Source organism: Heterocephalus glaber, unplaced genomic scaffold (assembly GCF_053883595.1).
Source record: "Heterocephalus glaber isolate CG9 unplaced genomic scaffold, H.glaber_assembly_v1.0 deba00000594, whole genome shotgun sequence".
NCBI lineage: Eukaryota > Metazoa > Chordata > Mammalia > Rodentia > Bathyergidae > Heterocephalus > Heterocephalus glaber.
This window is the reverse complement of record NW_028258151.1, coordinates 34,386,318-34,406,422: the sequence shown is the minus strand read 5'-3', so window position 1 is coordinate 34,406,422 and position 20,105 is coordinate 34,386,318. Positions and strand designations below refer to the sequence as shown.

Here is a 20,105-nt window from a genome sequence, read left to right as displayed (position 1 = left end):
ACTCATGGCAATCTTCTTGCCTCAGCCTCCCAACTACTGGGATTACAGGCCTGTGCTAACCACTTTCAGCCTTTTTCTCTTTTACTGCTTTAGCTGAAGGCTAGCCTTTTATTTAACACACTTTTTACAAATTGATATATTAAGACAGTAGGTGTGCTCATATATTGCCTCTCACTGACAGGATGGGGAGCTGGTTTCTTTGCTTGCCTTTTTACCAGTTTCCTGCCTTCCAGTCTGCCATGCTCTGGTTTTTGTCTCTGTGTACTTGTCTCTACTACTTTCTTTGTACAGGTAGGATTAGAAATAGAAAACTGGAGGCTTTAATTTTTTTGGTTTTTTGGTACCGGCGATCGAACTCGGGTCCTTGCGCTTGCGCAGCAGGCAGCGAAACCACTGAGCTAAATCCCCAGCCCAGCTTTATGTTTTTTGGACAAAGTGAACCTAGGAGCTGGGTAGAGGTTTACCTAGCATGCATGAATCCCAGGGTTGATCCTAAGCAACACAGACACATACACATAGTGAGAGAGGAGCTATCTAACCCTAATCCTAATCTTTCAGACAACTAAGGAATTCTCATATGTAAGCCTCTAAGATGAACTGTAGTGGTAACTCATAAACTAAAATTGCTTGGAAACTTTAACAAAAAACATTGTATACTGGGTTTGGCCTAGGACTGTAATCCCTGCACTGTGAGAGGCTGAGGCAAGAGAATCAGAAGTTTGAGCCCAGCCTGGGCAATTTAGCCAAACTAGTGAGGATTTTCTCAAAATAAAACAAAAAGGGCTGGGGATATAGCTCAGTGGAAAGCCTTTGGGTTCAATCCCCAGGACCTACTTCCTCCCTGCCCACATAATAAAGTTAATTGTTCTATGATCTAAAATCTTTAGCTTCAGTTGGAATACATTATTTTAAATAATTCTTCAGGCTAATTATTATTGCTATTGTAGTAGTGGGGATGGAACCCAGGGGGACTCTACCCTCTGATATATACCCCTAGCCCTTTATTTTTATATTTTGAGACAGGGTCTCACAAAGTTGCCCGGGCTGGGCATTAAATTCTTCCTCCTCCTGCCTCAGCTTCTCACATGCTGGGATTACAGGTGTGACTCACTGTGCTTGGTTTATTTATTTATTTAGTTTTCTAAGACAGGGTCTCACTATGTAGTTGAGGCTGGCCTTGAACTCATTATATAGCCCAGGCTGGGCTCAAATCCTGGGACACCTCCCAAAGGCTGGGATTTACAGGTGTGTGCCACCACGCCCAGTGCTTGGTTTATTTTATTTTATTTTACTTATTTTCTTTTTTATTTTTTTGGCTTGGTTTATTTTATGAGTGGTTTCCTTTCATTTCTTTTTCCTTTTCCTCCCCCCTCCCCTCCTTTTTTTTTTTTTTTTCTACCAGGGATCAAACTCAGGACCTCGCACTTGCCAGGCAGGCATGGTGCCACTGAGCTACATCCCCAGCCCTGCTTGGTTTATTTAATTTAATTAATTAGTTTATTTTTGCTTGGTTTATTTTATTTATTTATTTCATACCAGGGATCGAACTTGGGACCTTGTGCTTTCAAGGCAGGCGGTGGAACCACTGAGCGAAATCCTCGGCCCTGTGCTCTGTTTATTTTAAATGAAAAGTAACACACTAATGTACAGTAAGCCCCTGTTTGAGAAATCAAGGCTGTTTGTATTCTTTAAAAATGAAATACCTAAGCCACATACATACTTAAGGACCCCCCCACACACACACACCTGTGCTGGTGATTTAAGATGTTTATTTTTTCAATATTGATTGATTCAACATCAAACTATGTAGTTCAGACTGGCCTTGAACTCACTGTGTAGCCTAACCTGAGCTCCAACTCACAGTGATCCTCCTACCTCAGCTTCCTGAGGTATTACAGGCATGCACCACCATACTCAGCAAGAGATTTTTAGTAACATGTTGAACACTTGTGTGTCTTCTTTTGTGGGACACGAATGTGCTTCTGATGCTGGAATTCTGCTGTATGTTTTTCAGGGCTCTGCTTTATGCCAAGAGGTCTGGATAGTGAGATTGATTTTTAAATTTGCTGTCATTTAGCATCATGTATACATCTTGTAGACAAGAAAATTTCAAAAGATTATTTTGCCAATAAAATATATTAAATAAATCCTTAGGTAGACCACTTGTTTTGTTTTGTGTTTTTGGTATCGGGGATCGAACTCAGGACCTTGCACTTGTGAGGCAGGCACTGGAACCATTGAGCTAAATACCCGGGCCTCTTATATCTTAAGAATTTGTTTTGGAAAGTTTTAGGGAGAATGTGTATTTATTTATTTATTTATTTTAAAAAATTCTTTTATTGGTACATTTTAGGTATACAATATGTTTACATTTATCATTGGGTGCTTGTACCTGTAACATGATGAATCTTGGTTCTTATTTTTTCCCCATTACCTGTGCGCCCTTTACCCCCTCCACCCTGCCCTACTTACATAGATTTCGTTTCCATTTTTGTTTTTCTCATAATTTTTCCTTTCTCTTCTTTCCTTTCCCCTTCCCCTCCCACCTCCCCTACACCTTTGGGCCTTTTAATATTTCAAAGTATCAGTTATTCATTTTAATCCTTATTTACACTTTCCGTTTCTCACACTAGAGAAACTATTTGGTATTTACACATGTGTGTCCTATTTATTTCACTTAAGAGTATGGCTTCAATATGCATCCATTTAGCTATAAATGTCTCTAGTTTCTCATTCTTTATGGCTGAGGAGTACTCCATTTTATTAAAAAAGCACATCTTCTTTATCCAGTTTCCAGTTGATGGGCACTTTGGCTGTTTCCAGCCTTTAGCTATTACAAACTGTAACTGTGCCACTATAAACATGGGTGCACATATATAGCTGTGGTATGATTCTTTTAATTCTTTGGGGAAGATACCCAGCGGGGGAATAGCTGGGTCAAATGAGACCTTTAGCCGTAGTTCTTCGAGGTATGTCCATACTGATTTCCACAATGGTTGCACCAGTCTGCACTCCCACCAACAATGAAGAAGGGTTCCTTTCTCCCCACTCCCCCGACAGCATTTGTTATTGGTTGATTTCTTGATAGTCATTCTTTCTGGGGTGAGGTGGAATCTCAGTGTTGTTTTCATTTGCATCTCTCAAATTACCAGTGATGTTGAACATTTTTTCTTATAGTAGACCTTTGAGGTACAGCTGCTAAAAAATTTTTCCCATGTTGTAGGTTGTCTCTTAGCTCTGTTGGTGGTTTCTCTTGCAGTGCAGAAGCTTTTTAATAAGATGAGATCCTAGTTGTTGATTCTTTCTGCTAGTTCCTGTGCTACTAAGGTTTTGTTCATGAAGTCTTTTCCTATGCCAGTGTCTTCAAGAGTTCTACCTAACTTATCTTCCAGCAAGTTTAGTGTTTGTGTTTTCATATTTCGATCTTTAATCCACTTCGATTTTAGTTTAGTGCTTGGAGAAAGATAGGGGTCTAGTTTTGATCTTTGGCAGGTTGAAATCCAGTTTTTCCACCACCATTTATGAAAGAGGCTGTCTTTTCTCCAGTGAGGATGGTTGGCTCCTTTGTCAAAGATGAGGTAGCTGAGTATGTCTGGAGTTGTTTCTACATCTTCTAATCTGTTCAACTGGTCCTCAAGTTGGGTTCTTTGCCAGTGCCGTGCTGTTTTTATCACAGTGGCTTTGTAGTATAGTTTCAAGTTGGGGATTGTGATACCCCCTGTCATGTCTCTGTTGCCTAGAATTGCTTTTTGCTATTCTAGGTCTCTTCTGGTTCCAAATGAATTTTTGGATTGTTTTCTCTAGTTCTGTAAAGTATATGTTTGGAATTTCAATTGTCATTGCATTAAATCTATATAGTATTTTTGGAAGTATGGCCATTTTTACTATATTGGTTCTTCCTACCCAGGAACAGGGGATGTCTTTCCATTTTCTTATATCCTCCTCAGTCTCCTTTTTCAGAGTGCTGTAGTTTTCAGTGTAGAGGTCTTTTGCTTCCTTTGTGAGGTTGATTCCTAGATACTTCTTTTTTTTGGATGGTTGTGGTAAAAGGAATTGTTTCCCGAATCTCTCTCTCAGTGAGTCTGCTATTTGTGTATAAGAAGGCAATTGTTCTTTGAGTATTGACTTTATATCCAGCTACTCTACTGAATCTGTCAATTACATCTAGAAGTCTTTTGGCAGAGTATTTTGGGTCTTCTTTGTAAAGTATCATATCATCAGCAAATAATGACAGTTTAAATTCTTCCTTTCCTATCTTTATTCCTTTTATTTCTTTCTCTTTTCTAATTGCTGTGGCTAATGTTTCCAGAACAATATTGAACAGGAGTGGTGATAGTGGACATCCTTGTCTTGTTCCTGATTTTAGCTTGTGAGTTTTCAGTTTTTGACCATTTAATATGATGTTGGCTGTTGGCTTTTCATAGATAGCTTTAATCAGGTTAAGATAAAGACCTTCTATTCCAATTTTCTGTAGGGTTTTTATCATGAATGGGTGCTGGATTTTGTCGAATGCTTTTTCTGCGTCTATTGAGATGATCATATGGCTTTTGTCCTCGACTCTGTTAATACAGTCTATTACATTTATTGATTTACAAATGTTGAACCATCCTTGCATCCCTGTGATAAATTGGACTTGGTCAGGGTGTTTGATCTTCTTGATGACCCTCTGTATTCTGTTTCCCAGTATCTTGTTGAGGATTTTTGCATTTATGTTCATTAGGGAGATTGGTCTGTAGTTCTGTTTTTGGGTTGGGTCTTTCCCTGGTTTTGGAATCAAAGTAACACTTGCTTCCAGGAATGAATTTGGAAGCTTTGCTTCCCTTTCAATTTCCTTGATGAGTTTAAAGAGTAATGGTGATAGTTCTCTAAATGTCTTGTAGAATTCAGCAGTGAAGCCATCAGGACCTGGGCTTTTTTTTGTTGGTAAATTTTTTATTACATTTTCAATTTCACTTATTGTAATTGGGGTGTTTAGAATTTCTGTATCTTCTTCATTTAACTTTGGCAATTCGTATGTATCTAGGAATCTGTCCATTTCTTCTGTGTTTTCCATTTTATTAGAGTACAGGTTCTCGAAGTAGGTATTAATCCTCTGGATTTCTGCTGGGTCTGTTGTCACTTCACCTTTTTCGTTCTTAATTGCATGGATTTGGGCCGTTTCTTTCCTTTTTTGGATAAGGTTGGCTAAAGGTTTATCGATTTTATTTATTCTTTCAAAAAACCAACTCTTTGATTCATTAATTTTTTGTATCACTCTCTTAGTCTCCATTGCATTGATTTCTGCTCTAATCTTTATAATTTCCTCTCTTGTACAAGCTTTGGGTTTGTTACGCTCTTCTTTTTCTAGGAGCTTGAGGTTTGGCATTAGGTTATTTAACTGAGTTCTCTCTGTTGTCCTAATATGGGCATTCACTGCTATGAATTTCCCACATAGAACTGCTTTCATTGTATCCCATAGATTCCTGAATGTTGTACTGTCATTGTCATTTACTTGTAGAAACTGTCTAATTTCTTCTTTAATTTCCTCTGTGACCCATTGGTTTTTCAGGAGGGTGTTATTCAATTTCCATGTGTTCATGGAAGTTTTGCAGTTCTTATGTTATTGACCTCCAGTTTTATTGCACTATGGTCTGATAACATACAGGGGGTAACTTCAATTCTTTTACATTTTCTTAGACATGTCTTATGAGCTAGCATGTTCTCTATTTTGGAGAATGATGCATGTGCAGCCGAAAAGAATGTGTATTCTGATTTTGTGTGTGTGGGGGAACACTCTGTAAACATGCATGAAGTCCATTTGTTCAATAGCTTGGTTCAGTTCTAGAATTTCGTTGTTAATTTTTTGTCTAGATGATCTGTCTGTTTGTGATAGTCGTTTTTGAAGTCCCCGACTACAATTACATTAGTGGTTATTTGATTTTTCATGTCCATTAATATTTGTTTTGTATAGTTGGGGGTATTTGTATTTGGTGCATATATATTTATGATTGTCATCTCTTCCTCTTGGATTGTTCCCTTCATAAGGATGTAGTGACCATCTTTGTCTCTCTTAATTAGTTTTGGTTTGAAATCTACTTTGTCAGCAAATAAGATTGCTACCCCTGCTTTTTTCTGGGTTCCTGTTGCATGGAAAACTGTTTTCCATCCTTTTACTTTCAGTCTATGAATTTCTTTTTGAGTTAGGTGTGTTTCTTTTTTTTTTTTTTTTTGGTACCGGGGATCAAACTCGGGACCTTGTGCTTGCAAGGCAGCTGAGCCACTGAGCTAAATCCCTGGCCCAGGAGTGTTTCTTGTATACAGCATATTGCTGGATTTTGCTTCTTAATCCATTCTGTTAGTCTATTTCTTTTGATTGGTGAATTGAGGTCATTAACATTGAGAGTTATAATTGATAGATATTAATCCATCCTTGCCATGATGTTTTGCTGTTGTTGGCTCTTTTCTTTCTTATCTTTCCCCCACTTTCCCTTTAGTTTCTTACCTTGCCTGGTGGCTTCCCTCTTTTGGGCCTCATGGAGTTGTGATCTTCATTGTCTTTTTCTAGGATATTGCTTAGAATTGTTTGGAGTGCTGGTTTGGTGTTCATGAAATTTCTCAGGTGTTCTTTGTCATGAAAGTATCTAATTTCCCCATTGACTTTGAAAGATAATTTTGCAGGATACAATAGTTTAGGTTGGAAGTTATTTTCTTTTAGGGCTTGAAATACTTCACACCAGGCTCTCTTTGATTTGAGGGTTTGTGTTGAGAAGTCTGCTGTGATTCTGATGGGGTTTCCTTTGTAGGTGATTCGTTTCTTTTCTCTAACTGCCTGTAGGATTTTGTTTTGCTGGGTTTCTGGGATCTTGACTATTATATGTCTATGTGTAGATTTTTTTTTGATCATTGTTAGTTGGAGTTCTATATGCCTCACTTATCTGTATGTCCAGTTCTCCACCTCTGTCTGGGAAGTTTTCTACTGTTACTTCTGTGAACAGTTTTTTTTTTTTATATCAATTGTACTTTCTCCTGTTTTTTCGTGGACTCCTGTCAGTCTTATGTTATTCTTCTTTGCATCATCTAGTAGCTGCTGGATTGATTTCTCGTGGTCCCTTACTATTTTGAAGAGATCTCTGTTTTCATGGTACTTAACTGCAGTCCTGTCTTCTATATCTGATATTCTATCTTCAGATTCCCTTAATCTGCTCTACATGCTTTCAATGGAGTTTTTAATCTCCTGAATACCTGTTTGAGTCTGTTTCATGGATTCCATTTCTTTTTTATGTTGGGCGATCATGGTTTCCATTTCTTTCTTATGCTGGGCATTCCTGGCTTCCAGCATGTTTCTGAGGTCATCTATTGTTTTATCTGTTTCTGTTTTGGAACCTCTAATCATATCTTTCATTCTGCTCACCATCTCTGTGGATATCTGGGAGGTGATTTCTGCTTTGAATTTTTCTAGAGCCTTATTCATCTGTTTTTTAAATTTTTTTTGGTACTGGGAATCGAACTCTGGACCTTGGGCTTGCAAGGCAGGCTACAGAACCACTGAGCTAAATCCCCAGCTCTTCATTCATCTGTTTTGTTACTTCCTGTGCTATCAGTTCAGGGTGTCCAGGTGGTTGATTATCAAGACTTTTCCACCTTGTTTCCCCCAGAATTTGCCTTTTGTGGGGTGGAAGTCTGAGTTTGTGCCTTGCTTAAATGTCTTCTCATTTTTGTTTTTGGTACTGTCCATGGTTTAATTCCTGGGTTGATACTTTGAAGTTGTTTATTGTAAGTATCTTTGTTGATGTATTTACAACCCTTATGGAATGATTGCTTCTCAGCGTTGTCTTCCAGATATAGCTGGTCTTTAGGTTTTGAGTCTCTGATGGCTCTGAGGCTGTCTCATTTTCATTATACCAGGAAAGATGAATGATTAGATCAATCACAACACTTTAGCCCAAGTGATACAATCAGCAACACAGTAGCATCAAGTACCTCTTAGAAAATGAGAATTTGTGGTAGTTATTAATCTATCAGCTTTAACTGTGAATTAAATCAAAATCGAGGACCAACCCAACATAGGTTTATAGTGAATAAACTCTTCAATATAGCAACTTTACCCTTCAAGATGGGGAGTTAGAAGGCATTAGGGACAGAGGAATAGGTAAGTAGAAGGATAGGGGAAGGTTAGCAGTGAGGCCAGAGGGCACAGGCAAGAGAAGGAAAGAGAAGAAAAGAAAGATAAAAAGGAAATACAAATTACAGGCAGAAAGGAACACAAAGGGAGATGAAGAACAATGTGGGACAGCAAGGGAGCGAGGCAGAGAGAGAGAGAAAGAAAAGAGAAAAAGAAAAAAGAGAAAAAGAAAAATTTTTTTTTTTGGTACTGGGGATTGAACTCAGGACCTTGTGCTTGCGAGGCAGGCACCAGAACCACTGAGCTAAATCCCCACCCAAAAATAAAAATTTTAAAACAGTACCAAATAAGTAAAAATAAAAAATAAGAGCAAAAAAAAAAATAGTGGTAATTTTGAAAATAACAAAAAATCAAAATGAAGGGCCTCCTTCAGGGTATGTCTCTGCTGTCACAGTAGACAACGTGGGCAGCAGTGTGCAGCTCTAAGTCAGTGAGTCTCAGCAAGCCAGTCACAGAATGTTGAGATTCAGGCAGATTTGTGGCTGCAAGTCCCAAGTTGAGCTCCCTGACCCCTGCAGGGTTGACTCCTGCCAGGTTCTACTGAAGGTTCCAGCTCCCCTTTTCCCTGAAGAGAGTCCAGGTTCCAGTGGAAGGTGATGCCTTCAACTTACCAAGCACAGTGGTCTGGTGTGCCTTTATTGCAGAGATTCTCTTCACTTTTCCAGTGGGCTTCAGTTTTCATCAGGGATCCTGAGAGAGGCCCTCTCTCTGTTCACTTCTGCAGCTCAGGACAATGGCCTTTATGCCCCCTGTGCCTCTGTAATGTGGATCCAAGTAGCTGTACAGCTGGGGTAGGGGTGTTGTCTCAGGCACCTGCCTGGCTAAGCTGGAGGCTGGTGGGCGTACCGGGAGTGGTGGTCCTCACCAGTTTGGTCTCCTGGTCGAAAGTGAGCGGAGCAAGCCGGACTGAGCAGGACACACTCAGCCCGAGCTTGCTCTGCCTGTGCCCACAGCTAAGCTGGAGGCTGGTCTGGAGAATGTGTATTTAGAATGTTAGTGTGTTTACAGTTCATGAACTTGGGATGGACACAGGTAAATACCAGATGTTTCCCTGATGGAGAGGAGCTAGTTGATGCTATTTTCTCAGGAGCCCCTTGGATGACTGCATGATGTAGCAGTGCTTCCTAACCAGGGATTACAATATGTCAGCATCAGCATTTTTGGTCCCCCACGTGGCATGTTATTTATTTATTTGTTTCTGCAGTGCTAGGCATTGGACCTAGGGCCTTCCCAGTGAGCTACATCCCCAGTGCAACCCCCATCCCCATTAAACATTTTATTTTGAGAGAGGTCTTTAAATTACCCAGGCTGGGCTCCATTCTCCTGCCTTAGCCTCCCAGAGTGTTAGAATTACAGGCATGAGGCCTCACTGCCTTGGAGCCAGCCAACTATGGACTGAAACCTCTAGACTTCCAGGAAGATGGTGGAATGGTGAACAGCAGGGAAACAGCCTCTTGAGATTTGGTGTCCAGATGCTGGAATAGAGCAGTGTGAGGAAGAGAGGCAGGCAAGTGGGTCCCCAGGAACGAGCAAGGATCTGAAGTGAGACTTGAAGGCCACCCATGCGGAGAGGGAAGAGAGACTTCAAAGCAGAAGAAAGAGGCAGCAAGCGGCACTTTCTCCCTGAGCCCTGACGTACAGTATGGGAAGGGAAACTCGAGCCTGGAGATGCACTGTGACTACTGGGGATCCTAGAGGCCTCCATAGAGAAACACATTGGTGGAATGGAGCAGTGGACACAGCAGACTGCAGTTATTCGGGTTCAGATGTCCTCAGGAGAGGGCAGTTGTCCAGTAGCCATCTTGGAGAAGGCAGAACTGAGCTTGGAACTAAAGCAGCTGCAGGCTGGCTCCATCATGGTGAGGTGGAACCAAGTTTGAGTTGGCAGGAGGTCAAGGAGCTGAGTTCAGGCCGGCAGGAAGCAAGTGTTGCAGGCTGAAAATGGATTCCACCCTCACAGCCAGAAACCAGTCTCTAAAGGTGTAGGCTTGCTAAGATTATCTACCACCCCAAGAGCTGGCTTGTTTGGATTAATCAAAACAGATCCCAGGGATTTAGCTCAGTGGTGCCGTTGCCTGCCTCCCAAGTGTAAGGTCCTGAGTTCGATCCCTAGTACCAAAAAAACCCCACAGATCTGGAGTCTTCCCAATTTGTCTACCAGTGATGTCAGAGACTTGCCTCAAAGTGGACTTTTTTTTCTTTTCTTGTTTTTTGTTTTCTCTTTTCTTGATTGTTTCTTCTTGTTTTTATATAAGTGTGAACATTGTTTCTAGATTTTTGTTCTGTTCTGTTCTTGTTCTTATTTCTTCCTTCTCTCTCCCTCCTGAGTTTTTCATCAATTTCCCAGTTTGCATAATCTTCCTTTGTCCTCCAGCCTTTCTTCTGATCTCTTCCTTTTCTTCTATTTCTCTCTATTTTTCCCCTAACCTCTTTGAAATTTTCTCTCCTGAGGGTAAAATCGCCACACTGAGGGCATATTTACTGCATACAGTTTTCTGGTTTGTTTTAGATTTTGGTATATAACTACAAATCTAGTTCACATGGTTAAAGGTGGCAAATTAATAGTTACCACAGTTTGTCATTTTTTAGGCTGTATTGATGCTATGGTTATTGCTGATGGTACTACTTTAGCCAGGGTGACATAGTTGTTCTAATCTGTTGTTCATCCTGATATGCCAAGACAGAGATTGCCTAAGGCTCATAAATAACAGTACTATAAGTCAGTGCCAAAGAACCAGGGGCTAGGGCAAATAGGCAGCAACTTCTCATCCCCCATAAATTGAAGAGGTAGGATCTTGCAACAGACTCAAAACCCGAAAGCCAGCTATACCTGAAGACATCTTTGAGAATTAGTCATGTCCTAAGGGTTCTAGAATTACAGGCATGAACCACCATGCCTGGCTTACTTTTAATTTTTTTTTTTTTGGTACCAGGGATCGAACTTGGGACCTTGTGCTTGTGAGGCAGGCGGTGGAACCACTGAGCTAAATCCCCAGCCCTATTTTTAATTTTTAAGTAGTTGTTTAAAATTTATTCAGAAGGCTAGGCAGAAATGTGTGAGATTGAAGAATGCTTGTGTTCTAGGAGAGATGTTAGGGTGGATAGCTTTAGAATGTATTTTCTCTAAGGTAGGCAGAAACTATGTTACATGAAACATTTCAAGTTGAAATTGCAAAGAACTTCAGAAATGGAGGGACCTTAGAAATGTGGCCCTGTGCAGGTGGACTTGGTGGGAGCGCCCCGGGGAGGACGATGGAGCAGGCTGTAGTGTGTGTCCTGTCTCTCAGTGTGTGTACCATTGCTAGTTTGTTCCTTACACTTTACCACTCACCCCTGTCGTCAGGCTTTATTATCTCGAGTGTTAATCTTATCCAGGAACTAGAGTATAGATAGGCATTGGAGGTCAGTGATAATAGGTTTTTATTTATACTGCAGTGCCTGTGATACTGAATAAATACACAAGCAGTGCACGCTGAGTACAGTCTACTCAGCCAGTTAATCCAGTAAAATCTGAAAAACAGAATCTATTGAGCCAGTCAACTGATTTCCTACCTTTGAAGAGTCCATTCTGGTCAGAAATTAAGCTTTTACATATTTCTCATTGAGATGAATCTGAATGTATTGTTCTGAGTAAAATTTTTGGAAGTTACACCTTTGGCTTCTGATTATATAAGCCAGCACACTGGGAAATGTATTTTAAAAGTTATAATTTATTTTAACTTGTGATGACCAGAGGAAGAAAAACAGACCCTGAAACAGTCCTGAGAGTTAGCAGGAGACCTTTCTTCTGGAAGCAGTAAAAGGCAAGTGACAGAATTATTCACACAAATGAGGACTAACCTTTTTTTTGGACCTCAGAATTTTAGGGTTTGAATGACAGATTGAGCCTCATGGCTATTGCTGATCTAGTAAGAGTCTGACTTGGTATTTTTTGCAGTCTTTTCTGTTTCCTGTGGCTGAGGAATCCTTGGTGTAAGTGACTGAAATTATTGGGAAGTCCCTTGACTGAAATAGAATCTCTTAGACGTTCCTTCCTTCAAGTACCAGCCAGTGTGTTTCTGTTTTCCATCTGGAGTCTGTGAACAGAATGCATGTGTGTGAGCTAATTGGGCTTTCACTAATGGCCCCCTTTCAGCAGCCATGTATGGGGAAAGCTGTTCAGACCCCTGCTCCTCCTCTCTGGGCGTGGAGTAGCCTGTTCTGCTGAAGCTGCTGTTCCACTCTGCAGCTTTCTGTATCTGTACAGCAATAGCAGGAGCAGCCCACTAGCAAGGCCCAGCATTGCTCTGTGCACCCACACTGCCTCCGACCTGCTCAGGGTGCAGCCATCGCTCACCGTTTGTGTCTTATGTGCGTCCATCTGCCTGTCTGTGTACATTTCTGTGGAGGACTGAGGTTTTCCAGGGAAAGATGTGACCTGTTTGTCTTTCTGTTTGGGTTCCTTTCAGCCTGTCAATTACAAATTGTAAGGGGCCAGGGATTTAGCTCAGTGGTGCCGCTGCCTGGCTCTCAAGTGTAAGGTCCAGAGTTCAATCCCCAGTACCCAAAAGAACAAATTGTAGACAGTGATTGAGAATCTCAGGCATGGGATGAAAAGCGAGATTTGTACTATTTTAACAAAATAATATCTTGGGGGATAGGATCCCAGAGTGGTAGTGTCAGAAATGGTCTTTGGCTTCCTTAACAAATACCCTCATTGAAGTAGTAGCATCCTTCCCTCTTTAAAAAATTTTTTTTTTTTTTTTTTTTTTGGTACTGGGGATCAAACTCAGGACCTTGCACTTGCGAGGCAGGCGCCAGAACCACTGAGCTAAATACCTGGCCCAGATTTTTTTTATTTTTGAGACAGGGTTTTGCTGTGTAATTCAGGTAGCCCAGGGTGGCCTTAAACTCATGATGATCCTCCTGCCTCAGCCTCCCAAGTGCTGAGATTACAGGCTTGTGCCACCATGCCTCGCTGCCTCTCTCCTCTGTAAAATAGGTCACAAAGATCAGCTTTTAGGGGTGGGAATTGACTTCCTTTCCTGGTACAAAAATTTCCAGACAAAATATAAATACAAAAAGATGGGAAGCACTCCTAAGAAATGATTTAGTGGACCGGGGATTTAGCTCAGTAGTTCCGTTGCCTGCCTTGCAAGCGCAAGGACCTGAGTTCCATTCCCGGTACCAAAGAAAAGAAAAGAAATGATTTAGTACATATCTTTCTGAAAGAGGATGCAGTAGGGGCTATTGCCCGAGCTGCTTGCTGGAAAGGAGCTGCAGGATGCTCTGTCCTTCTTGGCTCTGCAGCAAGCCTGTGGTAATGTGTGCACTGATTCCGAGTGCTGTTTCGAGGCTGGCCTTGCAGAGGCCTTGTTGCCTTTTGGTGTCATGTCTATTTAAGGAATAGTAGGGGACGTGACATGTTGACAGATTTCAGGCTATTTTCACAAGGTACTGGATTTGTTACTGTGTTCTGAAAGGATACTTTCTTAGTTTTCTAATTTTCTAATAAAACATGAATTTTGCATTCTTGATCAGTTTTAGTCTAAAGTCAAGTTCTCTGTTTTACAGCTTTCCTTCTACTCCTCCCCCTACCTCCTGTGAGTCATAAGCATGCCAAGTTGGGAATAGAATTTGTCAGCTGAGTGGGGATGAGACAGTTCTCTGCACATGTTTGCACCTGTGGCGAATAAGAAGAGAGGACTTTAAATGCTGGAAAAACACCGTCACCAAGGCATCTTCTTCAGGGCCCTGTGTTTGGTTGCAGAGTTCTGTGTGGTCACTGGCCAATAGGTTGTGGCTCTGAATCACTTAGGAAGCTGCTCTGCCGTTTGTTCTTTTTTTTTCCCCCGATACTGGGGATCGAACTCAGGACCTTACACTTGTGAGGCAGGTGCAGTGCCACTGAGCTAAATCCACAGCTCTGTAGTTTGTCCGTTCTTGGCATTGAATAATATGTGTGTTGGGCCTGGGGCCTGGTACTGAGTCTCTCATGGGTCCTCCACACTTGATGACTTTCTAAAACTGTTGAGTGAGGCTTTATACAGTACAGGTTCACTTCTTGTCAGTTCTTAGTGCCATCTCATTTTATTGTCCTAATTTTTTCCGTTTATGCTGTTAATCATTTTACACCCTATATAGGGGCTGCCATTGAAGATCAAAATAAATGGCAATTCTGTCATGGTGGCGCATGCTGGTGATTCCAGCACTTGGGAGGCTGTGGCAGAGAATCACTGCAAGTTCTAGGTCTGCCTGGGGTACATAGTGAGTTCAAGGCCAGCCTGAACTGCACAGTGAGACCTTGTCCTAAACAACAACAACAAAATAAAATAAATGGTAGCTCTTTTGTTCTTGACCTTTTTTAGAATTTATAATTTCCCTGGCCTCATTTTATTAGTTTGTATTTCCATTGTGTCTATTTTGAAAACTTTTTTTTTGGTACTGGGGATCGAGTGCAACATATTTTGAAAACTTTTGCGAATCTTTTTTGGTGTCCTGAGGGGAATCAATAAATGTTTATAAGTACATAAATATTTTCGTTGCCAAGTGGTTCAGTATTTCCTAACAAAGAGCACTTGATGCTTGTACTGGACCCTGACAGGCCCACCTGGAGGCTTATCAGTCAGCTCCTTCCTGGCTTCTCATCTACTCCTTTACCCTTCTCTGATGGGAAATATTCTGTATCACCTCAGGTACCCTGTTAGATAACAGTTGTCTCATCAAGGAGTAAAACTTGCTGGATATGGATAATGGTGCATGCCTGCAGTCCCAGCACTGTGGGCGGCTGAGGCAGGAAGATGGCAAGTTCAAGCCCAGCCTGGAGAATTTAGCAAATTAGCAAGGCCCTCTCAAGATAAAAAAGGGCAAGGGATGTAGCTTAGCACAAAGGCCCTGGGGACAATCCTCAGTACTGTGCAAAAAAAATAGAAAAAGAGAAGACTTTTGCAGAACTCATCCTCTCCTCCATGGACCTCAAGCTTAGTGCCTGAAATTACAAGAATAGTGAGTATTTATCAAGCACTTTCTGCACAATAAACAGTGTTCTAAATGCTCTTGACACGTGTAAATCCCTTAACCTAAGGAACATTCTGTAAGGTAGACCTGGTCTGTATAGTTGGTTTTTGGTTTTTGTTGTATATGTTTGTAGAACATAATGATTACATTCTTTTTGGGGGAGTTGGTACATGTACGTAACACATCTTAATTCTTTTTACTTCCCCTCTCCTGCCTACCCTTGTAGCTGTTTTTTAAATGAGGAAAAAGCGATATAAAGAAGTTTAAGAATTTGCCCAAAGTTACCTGGCTAGTGAGCGGCAAAACTGGGACTAGAAAGCAGAGGTAAGACTCAAGTCTGAGTGAGATACATCATAGACGTGGCAGTAAATATTTGTCTGTTAATTTTATTAACATGCTTGGAGTATTATTTGGGATTATTGAATAACCAATCATTCTAAGTTTCATTTTAGGATTTCCTTATGAGAAAGCCTATGATGTTGGTTGCAGGTCTTCATCACCTATGCTAATTCTTTTGGTTTTTTGAGACATGGTCTCACTGTGTAGTGCAGGCTGCCCTTGAACTCATGGTGATCCTCCTGCTTCAGCCTCCTGAGTGCTGGGATTACAGGGGTGCGCCACCACACCCGGCTGACATTATTTTATAAATGGTTTTAAAAGAACAAGCCAGGTAGGTTTGTGAGAGTGTCCCAAAAGTTGCTAGTGCATCTATGCTGGTACTAGACTGTTTACTGAAGACACTGAGAGCAGAAGACACTGAGAGTTGAACTGCACATCGGGAGATGCTTCCTGGGTGAGCATGGGAAGGGAGGGCTCATGATTTGCCTGGTCTGTGAGCTCCAGTCTACGTGAGGACACTTGAGCCCCCAGCCACTCCCACCCAGGGCTGCGCTGGGATTGTGAGTGGCAGGTGGCCGGGCGGGGCCACCTAGCAGGACCCCATTTAGAGGAGTCACGGTGGGGAATGACTGGCAGGCTCGGTAATCTCAGTAGAGAGTACTAGAAACGGAATGTGAGACAGCATATAGTCATGGGAAAGTGGTGCCAGATTTTTGGGACTTAGGAAGTCTTGAGAGAGATGGTTCTTACTTCCCTGTCTAAATCATATTTTTGTGCTGTGTGATCACAGTGTCCATGATAAAACATTCTTGCTACCCTCTACTGAAAGTATTTAGCCTGCCAGTAATGATCTCATCATGACTTTTTTTTGGTAAAAACAAAGCACTGACAAGTTTAATTTTGTAAAATAGTTTTTTTGTTTTTTAAAGGAGCAATTTGAAGGCAGTATGGGGTGATCATTTGAGTGGGGTATTTTTGGTTTTTTTTTTGGTACCGGGGATGGAACTCAGGACCTTGCGCTTTCGAGGCAGGCACCGGAACCACTGAGCTAAATCCCCGGGCCTTGAGTATTTTTTGAGACAGGGTCTCTCACTGTGTAGTCCAGGCTGGCCTCGAACTCCTGGTGATCCTCCTGCCTCAGCCTCCTGAGTGCTGGGATCACAGGTGTTCTCCACCACACCAGGCTTAAGTGGGTATTTAAATAGGAGAAGTTCTTTTAGGGGCACAGTTGGAGAGTGATGAAAGCATGATAATTAAGGTCACTTTTAAAAAACATGATAATATATAAGGAGATATTTAGAATTTGTCCTTAGGCTGTATATCCTTGGGGGTGAATCTGGCTATGCTGAGCATACCCCCTAATTGTCTGAATCAGAGAGGTAATTTTTGTACTTTGTGACATATAACCTGTCTCAGTGTCTCCACTGAAAGTCATTTTTAGCTCTGTAGAATTAAAATATTAAGAACAGAAAGAGATTGAATGACGTTTCCTGCTTTCAGCAGAACAGGACAAACCTCCTGAGACGTGGCCATATGGAAGCATCCTGCTTCAGTGCCCATGTGTTTGGGGTGAGGCTGGGGCAGATGGTGCAGGCAGGGTTCTTGGCTGCTTGGACAGGAGTTAGAAGCGGGTGGAAGTTACATGCTTGGCCCTGGGGAAGGGCTGCTATGTGTTGTCAGCTTTGAGGGGATGAGCACGCTGAGGGGAGAGAGCAGGGGCAGGTGGGGTGAGGAAGAGAAGGGTAGAGGCGGTGAAGCTGACTTGCATGAGAAAGTCTGCAGTTGGGGGTTAGGCCCCCCAGTGAGACTGGAGAGGAGACCGATCACAGCCCAGAAACAAGATTCCAGACGCCTCTTCTGTTCTCCAGAGCTGTCAAGTAAGATGCTTCAGGACTGTAGCATTTTTCTGTTTAAGCTGGAAACGGTTTTGATTCCTTTTTGAGATGCTAGACCAAAAGCTGTATTTATAGAACTGCTTTGACATATAATCTCACCCTGTCCCTTGCCTTCCTTACTGGAATCCAGCTAATGTTGCACCCTGTCTTTGCAAGAAAGGTTGATTGAAGAAAATTTAAATGTAGATTTACAGCTGAGTTATTGCAAGTATCCTGAAATTTGGTAAACAGGCCAGCCCAAGGTCTGCAGTCTAAGGTGCGTGAATGTCAGTTGAATTGCTGGGATAATTGATTATAAACAGTGTGAAGTAATTACACACCTCACACATGGTATACTGCTTGTTCACCTGGATGTGGCTGTTTCCACACAAAAAAACTTTGAGGCCAAGCAGGAAAAAATTACAAAGTCCAAAATGCTTGTTTTGGAATAGAGTATGAGGTGAGGTTTTTCTTTATTTGGTACTTCATAGTTTCAAGAGTTTTCTTTTAAAAATTTTCTGAAGAATAGGTAACATGTCCACATGTAAACGGTTCAGCCAGTACTCTACTTCTGCAACTGCTGTGAGCAGTTATTTCATTATCCTTCCAGAAGTTCTCTGTTCATATACATGCATGTGTGATTCTTCTCTTACTACATAGGTATATCCTGATCAGTTAGCTGCCATCCTCTTTAATAGCTACAGAATGTCCTGTTGTATGCTTATATTGTAATTTATTTAGCCTCCAAATGCTGGGCATGTTTCTAGGTTTTGCTGTTGTAAACAATGTTCTTATGAATGCCCCTTTACATACTTGTGTGTGTGTGTGTATATATATAAATATTATTTATTTATTTATTTATTTTTTGTGGAGACAAGGTCTTGCTGTGTAGTCCAGGCTGGCCTCCACTGGCCATATATTCCTGTCTCAGGCTCCTGAGTGCTGGGATTACAGGCAGAACTACCATGCCAGGCTACAAATTTATATCTTCTTCTTTTTTTTTTTTTTTTGATGCTGGAGATCAAACTCGGGTCCTTGTGCTTGTGCAGCCGGCGGCGAAACCACTGAGCTAAATCCCCGGCCCCTACAAATTTATATCTGTATGTAGTTGATTTTTTTTTTTGGTACCGGGGATTGAACTCGGGACCTTGTGCTTTTGAGGCAGGCGGCGGAACCACTGAGCTAAATCCCTGACCCTTATGTGCCTGTAGGCTGTATTTCTAGAACTGAAATTTCTGGATTCAAATGACATGTCCAACTTTCAGTATTAATGAGAAACTTACAATCTCTTTATATTTTGCAAGTGATAATACCTGTTGACGAATATCATCAGAGGGAGAGGTCTTAATTCAACACCAGTTAAACTACTATGCCATACACAGTTACTAGAATGAACACAAGACCTGAAGTGTCTGGATAATTTAAGAAACCTCGAGATGAGTTTAATTAGCAAGTCTAGCAGCCAGCCATCACAGCCAGAGAAGTGGCAGGTTGTGGGGAGGAGTGGGAACAACTTCCTTCCCCTCTTAACTTTTGGGGAATTTGATGATGGAACCTGAATCTACAAGGTTTCCCCCTCTACACACTTTGTGTTTTGTGACAGGGTCTCACTATGTAGTTCAGGCTGGCCTGGAACTCACTATGTAGCCCACGCTGCCCTCATACTCATGGCATCCTCCTGTCTCAGCGTCCCAAGTACAGGTATTACAGATGTGTACCACCATTCTTGGCTCAAATATTAGTTTCACCCACTAGTGATCTCTACCAGTTAGTAAAACATTTAGGGTCCATGGCCTGTTGTTGCTTTTGGTGCTCAGGTGTGTATCATGAGGCCATCTGTTCATCAGAATTAGCCTTTAAATTCCAGGCAGTTTTATATCTAAAGTTAATTAATCCCTTAAAAAGTAAAAAGCATAGTAATAATTGAATTTGCATACAGCACCTTGATTCAAGAAAGTCCAGTCTCAGTTACTAGTTGTAAAATTGGGTTCACTTAATCCATTCTCTTCATTTTAGTTCCCTTATCTCGGAAATGGGAGTGAAAATGCCGAAGAATCTCCCTTGAGCACTCAGAAAAAAATTATAAAGTTATTTCCAGAAGGTTATGTATGATAATGACTCTTCAGAGACATCAAAATTGTAAGGTAATTTTAAAACTAACTCTGACAGTGTTTTAGAAAAAAGCTAGTCCCATTCTGCCTACATGGTGCTAACATATGGCACAGACCTCATGAGCTACATGAGTGGGTTGAAATCAAGATGCAGTTGGAGAGGAGCACAGTGACTCACTAGATGAGACAGATTTGGCCTTCTGGCAGGGCAGTGAGTCTGAGGCGGGATTGGTGGCCGTGGAACATGGCAGATGTGAGCAGTTGATACAAGACTATTACGAAAAAGTCTGAGCCCTGGTGTTTAGATGAGGTGCTCTATCTGATGTCACAGTCTCTCTGTGGCTTTAGAGCTCCCACCTCTTCCACATCTGAAATTAGGTTCAAACTCTGGAGATGGGTAGAAGCCATCTCTGCCCAGAGTACATCACACACTGGCTTAGCTGCCATATGTAAGTTGCTGCTGCTACATCCAAAAATTTGTTGCCCAGTGTGGGCAGTGCTGCTGTGGGAAGGAAACAGAAAGGAGCTGTGAAAGAATGAGATTCCTTTCCTTTTCCTCTCTCCCAATCCTCAGAGCAGTAGAGCGCTATATCAAGAGCACAAAGGGACTGGTTAATGGATTTT

At 41.5% G+C, this 20,105-nt stretch overlaps 1 protein-coding gene across 31 annotated transcripts in view; it reads left to right on the top strand.

Annotated features, from left to right (window-relative positions):
* Celf1 (CUGBP Elav-like family member 1) overlaps positions 1-20,105 on the top strand; it is an 81,785-nt gene that overhangs the window by 19,835 nt on the left and 41,845 nt on the right. For 4 of the 31 annotated variants that reach the window (XM_087205093.1, XM_087205092.1, XM_087205085.1 and 1 more), the window contains exons 1-2: positions 15,384-15,481; positions 19,387-19,514. The exons of 14 other annotated variants lie outside the window; for them this stretch is intronic. The gene's annotated coding sequence lies outside the window, so the exon portion shown is untranslated. Of the gene's footprint in view, positions 1-1,960; positions 15,146-15,383; positions 15,482-15,552; positions 17,374-19,386; positions 19,515-20,105 lie in introns of those variants that run through there. 13 more of the 31 variants (XM_021264189.2, XM_087205107.1, XM_087205086.1 and 10 more) reach the window with 9 other exon arrangements.